The following is a 7,936-nucleotide window of genomic DNA, read 5'->3' on the forward strand; positions in this document are numbered from 1 at the left end:
GTTCTCTGGTCCACCCCGCTGCTTTAAGAGCGCGTTTTTTTTTTTTTTAATCCTTGAGAAAATGACTGCGACGCTAACAACTTCTCCCTCCACCCATCCACTATCTCCAGACATCATTAAAGCTAGGCTATAGCCTGGGGCTGCACATGAACCCCTTCTTCAAACTGTACACTTTATCCATAATTCAGCCATCTTCTCTGAATTATTCAAGCAAATAGTGGGGGAAATAATGGAGTTCGCTGAATCTTACTTACACGTAAAACTATTTTAATGTTGATTTGAATTTTTGAGGCTTTCCGAGGCGCTGTGGGAAGCGGCTTAAGTAGTACATGTGCCCTCCTTTGCCTGATCAGTCCCTGGGTTCAGGGGCATGGGAGGAGGGGTTGGCTCATAAACACATTAGCACGGTTGTGGGTGGTAAATAAATTCATTTTCGGATTATAGAGACATATGAGCATGAGTTGTTTCCCTAGGAAATAGAAAAGAAAACATAATTTATGTGCATAACATTGCCTCCTACACCAGCTGATAAAGCGATCTATCTAAATATGTCTAAATATTTACTGCATGTGATGACATGTGGCGTGACACGCCGGGGCTCCATCTCCCTCTGCCCCGGATAGCCTCTCCACTGGTTTATAGGGGACATGAGGGTAAATGTAGCGATGCCCCCTACTTGATACCCTATCAGAAAAAGGCTGAATTAACATTAGTTGCTTACTTACCATAGCGTAAGCCTCGGTGTTAAATCATTTACTCCCTTTGGAGTGGGTAGGGCCATGCAACTTTTATCGCGGGAAAAGAATCAGACTTTCCCCGGATAGGAGAAGGGTGGCTCATGCATAAGTAAAGCATACAGTACATGTTAGCACTATAACCTTGCTCAGGGGTTTCGCTGGAAGCACAGAGCGAATTACTGAGAGGCTTTATACGGTAACATATAGAGGCTGCGAGCCCGTGCTTTATAACAGGGCCTTGGGTGGAGCAGGGGCTGAAGTGGAGGGGAACACATCTGAGGAAAACTCTAGAAGTTGGGAGGACACACAGTGTATGTCCTTGGGTCATACACACCAACACACTTCTCCATATTCCCACTTGTGTTTACACTCGCTCACCGTGTTGACTTTCTCTTTTTCTGCCTCTCAGAACACGCATGTAATGTACACACACACACACACACACACACACACATTTGTACTTCTATCTTACTGAGGACACTCATTGACATATTACATTCCCCAGCCCCTCACCCTAACATCAACCTATTTCTAATTCTAACCTGAACTTAATTCTTAACCCTCTAACAAGACTTTGAAAAAGTGAGGACTGGCCAAAATGTCCTCACTTTTCCAAAGATGTCCTCATTCCTTACGGTCTATGCTCAAAATGGTCCTCACTCATATATAAGCACCAGTAAACACACACACACGCCTCTTTAGCTTTAGCGCTGCGTACAGCTCACAGTAGAATTAGCCCTTTCTAAAATAATGCCTATGTTTCCAGCTAATGAGCCACGATCACTGAGCAGGAGGCTCAGGCTGTGTAATGTTCCTATACAACTCATTTCCAGATATATTCAGAATGAGGCTGTAATGCCTGGATCATGTTTTTGATTAGCATTAGGGTGAAATGTTTGTGTTGAACGTGTTTTCACGCTGTTCACTGCCAACTCCTAATGTTTTCATTTGGAGTGACTCTAGAGAATCATCACTGTCAACCGTTTTCCTCCACCATTTATTGACTCGGCTTAAGTGTAATTCACAATGTATGGTCATGTTGAGGCAGCTCAAACCACTCGGTGAAGGTTGGGCTTCAATAATCAGCTTCCTTGAAAGTTTGTGGATACGAGACAAACGGATACGAGACCGTGCATCTGCTGTGTTTGACCCACTGCCTGTAAACAACATCCAACGACAGCTTATCTCTGGTGTCAGCTACACTGCTGCTGATTCTGCTTCTCTCTGTGGCAGCACATTCACCACTGTTAGTATCATAGACACTTAAACATGGAAAACTAAACATGATAAACGTGAGAATCAAACAATAAGGAGATGCCCTTTGTCTGGATTTTTACCATTTCACCAAATCTCCCTCCCTCTCTCTCTCTCCCCACCCACTGTGTATCTATATGTATAGGAGCAGCGAGGGACAGGGTCACGTGAGGAATGGAGTGAACGTGGGAGTAGTGCGGGATAGGATGACTGGGGTGTAAAGAGCAGCGCAGAGAGGGGAGCAAAAGATCACAGGAAGGTGGAGAGGAACGAGGCCCAGACGTGAGAACTAATTTGACACATTTGCCCAGGATTCCAGCGCCGTCTGCCACTATCAACACATTTACCCTCTTTGTCTTGTTATCGAGGGAGATGAGGCCTCTGAGGTCTAGCTGTGGTCCGGCTGATCATAGAAGGTGGTTTCATCCAAACGTTCAATCTCCCTGTTTCTCTCCTCGTATCAAGGAGAAAGAAAAGTGAGACTGGATCATTTTCAGTGTGAGTGCGTTGTATTTCATCATATAGGAGAGAGGTGAGGTTTCGCTTGAGTTCTGCCTGCAGTCTGTCTTTGTCAGTCATTTTTCATCCCTTTCTGAAAGCCAGTATGTTTTCAAGTAACATAATTTACACAAGTAGCTTCCTCTCATTCTACTTTAAACACTGTCACCTGCAGCTTCAGTTTTATAGCAAAGTGATGTAATTATGGCTTCTGTCCTGCCTGAGAGGAATTCACACGTTGGGTTTGTTTTTGACTGAGATCTGTCACATTCACGTCCCCCTCACAAAGTAAAGTTACTGCCACAACATTTCTAATACACTGTGAAGACGTGTTTGAAGTTGAACAGAGGATGCTGCTTTGTTAATCAAAATCATAATGACAGAAACACACATCAATGGATGTGCACAAGGTTATTGACAGACACAAATGTGTTCTCTTGAGTGGACGTTACACTGGTACACTATCAAGGATCTCACAACACTGTGCCGTACCACCCAGTCCAAAAATATCCGAGCGGCTGGTGAATGCCATGACTGATTACATCCATGCAGACTAAAACGGGAGCGGCTTTATCGCTTCATCTACGTGTTCTCACTATAGCGGAGCCTCTATTAGCAACCTTTGTCTCTCTTAATGAGATATTCACAGTGAAACGTTAATTACTAAACACAGGACCGAGTGGCTTCCAGTACTGACCCCATTCTGATTGATCTTAATAACAATCACTGTAGTTCTGCGTAAAAGTGGGTTAGGAGAAAATGAGGTTGTACAGAGACGAGCAACTAAACTCTGAAACAAAGGAAAAAAAAAAAAAACATTGTACAAGTTTAATGAATTAATGACGATCAAGGTTTTTTTTTTTTTTCCAATTCTGCGTGAATATCCACAGATACATGAACAGACAAATAGTGCTGTCAGTGAGGTACACTCTTTTGTGACGGTTGTTGATACAAGCTTGACAAGGTTTTGTTGTTGTGTCTGCCTGAGCTGCACCAACATATTTTCTTGTGACAGACAGAGAATGTGTGTCTGTCTACAGTGTGTGTCGGTCTGAGTGTGTGTGTGTGTGTGTGTGTGTGTGTGTGTGTGTGTGTGTGTGTGTGTGTGTGTGTGTGTGTGTGTGTGTGTGTGTGTGTGTGTGTGTGTGTGTGTGTGTGTGTTTACTAGAAGTGTGAGATTGACAGCTATTTGCTCCTGTTTGTTCGGCCCTAAATCCACACGTTTGTGCATGAATCCCGCTCTGTGTGCTTCTTAATGGCAAAGACCTCCTCTGTTGGCTCAGCTATGAATAACAGTAATTGTTCAGCCCACTCCCCGTCTATTCCCTTTGTGCCCCTGCCAGCTGGCATCTGGTGCCCACCAACAATAATGTTCACCCTCCACCCGATGTCCCCTTCATCCACTCACACATGTAAGACACACACACACACACACACACGTACACACACATACACATGCATCACCTTAAAATTAAATGATTTACATGGACTTGCTTGTGTCCCCATAAGGAAGACAAGTCCCAATAATGAGTAAACAATGTCACGTCCCCACGTCATGCACACACACACACGACCCTCCAGCAGTCGTAGATGATGCTCCATTTTGGCACATCCACATACAAACAAATATATTTACACACATGAAAAATATATAAATTGTGCTCACTCATGCATGTATACACACACACACACACACACACACACACACATACACAATAAACATCACTGGGGTTGTGTATCACATAACTGTACTTGACCTGTAAAGACAGACACACACAACTTTTTCCCAGGTCACTCATACATGCCGCCCCACACACACACACACACACACACACACACACACACACACACACACACACACACACACACACACACACACACACACACACACACACACACACAAAGCTCCCCTCCTGTCCTCACAACCCCCCAGCTCAACGTTTTCTAAATGACCTCATCAGATTAGCCCCAGATTGCTACCTATTACAGCCCTGCTACTTATTTAGCAATTTAGCTAGGGGTAAAATTGCCCCCGCCTGATGGCTAATTTTCAGAGGTGACATTTTGCCACAGCGCTGAGGGGCCTGTAGTTAGATAGACAGGGGGTCCGGTTGTAGAAGGGCCATTAGGACTAAATGATCCCCTCTGACTGGATTTAGTGACAGGCGTCTTCACATTGTATCACGTGTGGACAGAGAAGTCGGGAAGGTGTGTGAGCTGAATGGCGGTGCTGTTAGTCTCCGAGACCAAAAAGCGTTTTCAGGCTCTGCAGTTTCAGGATTAATGTGTCTCACTCGCGTCGCTTACTGCCAACATTTTACTTTCTTAAATCACAGCTGTTGTATGGGTGCATTAAGTGAAATTGTTTATTGTTCAGCTTTTTCAATTTGAGAAACAAGATACATTTATGACTCTGTTGGCAGCGTTTATAAAACACCCCCTCTTATCCCGACAGGCATTCTGAATGTGAAGCTAATTCATCTTGTCTTGCCTCCTCCATGTTAGTGGATGGTCCAAAACATTTTATAATGATGGTTTCTGTCATTTTAGGTTTAAGCTAGTTCTTATCACAGCATTTTATAATTTTTCCAGCAAGTTTAGTTTTAAAATAATTTGATGCCATTAAAATGGAGATGGGGCGAAACGTCATGATTGTTCGAGCACATGTAAAACAGGAAGTCAATACCGCAGCTTCACTCCACAATCACAACTGTGCAGACTCTGACGTGCAAAGTGCAAGATGGCAGCAGCGGTAACCAGAATATTTCAGCTTCAGACAGGGCGAAGTGGAGAAACGTCGTCCATATCTATTTCCAGTCTGTGTTTGACAGTGGTCGAAGTCGTAGCACCAACAGCTTAGTTTCAGTTGCTTGATTGTGTTTTCAGGGCTCCACACTGAGAATATATTTACCCCTGATACCGTGAGGTGCATGGACTAATGACATCTGCTCCACCAAATGGGATATGTTATGCTGATGTGAAAGTGCATCAATAATCCCTGGTGAGTTATGAACTGACCATGATTATAGCCCCGTGACTGCAGGAAATCTGTTTGAAGCTGTAAAATATAAAACCATGACATTATAAATATGCGGGCCATTAAAAACAGCCAGCTGACATTGCCAAAAATATCCCTGACACACTGGCTGAGGCAGAAATATGGATTATCGCCTCATTCAATACAATTCTCTTTTATATCTTTCATGATGTGGAAAACTCCCTCTGCTCTCATTTACAATGAATGGAGAAACCTAACGCACGGCCCAGCCTGTGCGTCCCTGATGATGGTCACACTGGGTAGTTTAATTGCTACATGTTTGTTTATCCCAGTTGCCTTTGAGATTATTTGTCAATTGAGATTATATTTATATTTTATACAATAAAGATTAGATTAGCCTGAACAAATATTATTGTCATATAGTAATGCAGACATTCATAGAAATGAATAATTCTTACATCAGAGGAAAAATCCTGTGGAAAATAATGTTTTGTCCTCATCCATAAAAAATGTAGGCAGCAGTGAAACCTTTAAATGATCCTTTAAAGTGAGTTTTAACACCTGTCAAGTCATATTATCAAGATATGTACATGTTTGCAGTGGTCGTTCCAAACCTGCCTGTTTGGAATAAGCTCATTGTTTGGAAAATACTGGACTGAGAATCACACAATGCAGGTTGCAGTTTTCCTTCTGCAAAAGTAAGCTGCAGGACTCCACAGTCCACCTGTTATTTGAAAGCTTGTCCTTTGTGAATCAAACTAAACACTGTGAAAGACAGAAAAACCGAGATAGCAGCATCCTTTTTGCACATGATTAGCTGCACCGAGGCATTAGTAGAAGCAGAATAGCAGCATTATGACCCTAATGATCTCCAATTTGAAGACCCCTGAGGACCCCAGCTGTGTCCAGGGCCAGACGTATTGGCCTGTGATGAGCTAAACCAAGCCTATTTACCCATGCTCTGTCTCCCCAGCCTGTAACAGCCAGCTCCACACAAACACATGCATAATGGAGAAATAATGGAATCTTCTAATAATTTGTTTGGGCCAGGGAGGAAAGCAGAGGGACGGAGAGTCGGAGGCTGGCCCTCTAAATGACATGCCCCAGTGGCCTAACACGATTAGAATTTAAACTATGAGACTGTCGAGCTCTTCTTCGGGGGTCGAGATGAAATATTGAGATTGCCGCCGTGGCTTTTGCTCTCTTCCCAGCTTCCCGCGACATTCCCTCACTCTGACACTTGTCTGCCAATCAAAGTGATGGACAGCTAACATGGGCAGAACAAAGACGGGGTCCGCCGAGCCAGTTTGTTTTAGTCGCTGTGGTGGTGAAGGAGGTTGAGTGACACCTCGATGCTCGGAGACTGTTGGACTGAAGGGATGTCCCGCAGTTTATTAAGTGGTTAAAACATGTGGTGGAAACATTGTCAGACTCTGAGAGTCCATGAGACGGAGCTGCTGACAACAACATTTACGACCAGAGAGCGACAAGATATATGTTCTGATCTTTTCTCTCCTGTCCTATTCTCTCCTGTCCTCTCCTGTCCTGTCCTCTCCTGTCCTGTCCTCTTATACTACATTCAGTCCTGTGCTATTCTACAAACTTCTTCTCAACACATCCCATTTTAAACATCATACCATTTAAGATGTACCTGGTCAAACTGATGTGTGATGTGGGGGAGGATGAAGGGGGCTGATGATTTAGATCTCTCTCTCTCGTGTTGGAATATGAACCACAGAAACGTGTCGGGTGCAGAAGCAGAAGCTCATGATTATTTGAATATTTTCTCCCTCATGAATAATAAAAAATTATTACTTGCTGGACGGGGCTCAGTGCGTTTGAGTGTGTGTGAGAGTGTGTGTTTGTTTGTAACCACATTGAGTGTTTGTGTGGAGATACCTGTGCTTATGCATGAACTAGAGAGCAGGAGTGTGTGTTTGGACATGCACATTGATCTGTGCATCATTTCCCACGTGTGTTTACTCACATGTATACGTTTTATTGTGTGTGTGTGTGAGGAGGTTAAAAGGTTGCCAGGCTCCGTCCTCCAGGGTTTCAGGCTTCCAGCGAACATATGTTTGTTTCTGTGATCTCTCAGCCCACCGGCCACGCAGGCTCTCAGTGTGTGTCCCCTCAGACTGAGCCTCTGCCAGGACAGCAAACATGTTGATGTGGATTCTGAGTGAAGACGAGGAGCCACATCCAAAGAGGAGCTGGAGCAGCTACTTAAAGCATAGACGTTTGAGGTTAAAGCCCCAATCCGCCTTTGCTGTACAACACCCCTTCCACCTAGAAATGATGGGTCGCCTTAAAATTGTGGTCCATGTAGTTGAGTGTGTCTGATCTAGATTAGATTATGGATCATGTGGGGTGTAGTGCGTGGAATACTGCAATTGGAAAATAGACCATGTGGAATCTGAAGGTTAGGCAGAGGAGACAGAAAAGCTGG

This window comes from Paralichthys olivaceus, chromosome 14 (assembly GCF_024713975.1).
Source record: "Paralichthys olivaceus isolate ysfri-2021 chromosome 14, ASM2471397v2, whole genome shotgun sequence".
NCBI classification, from domain to species: domain Eukaryota; kingdom Metazoa; phylum Chordata; class Actinopteri; order Pleuronectiformes; family Paralichthyidae; genus Paralichthys; species Paralichthys olivaceus.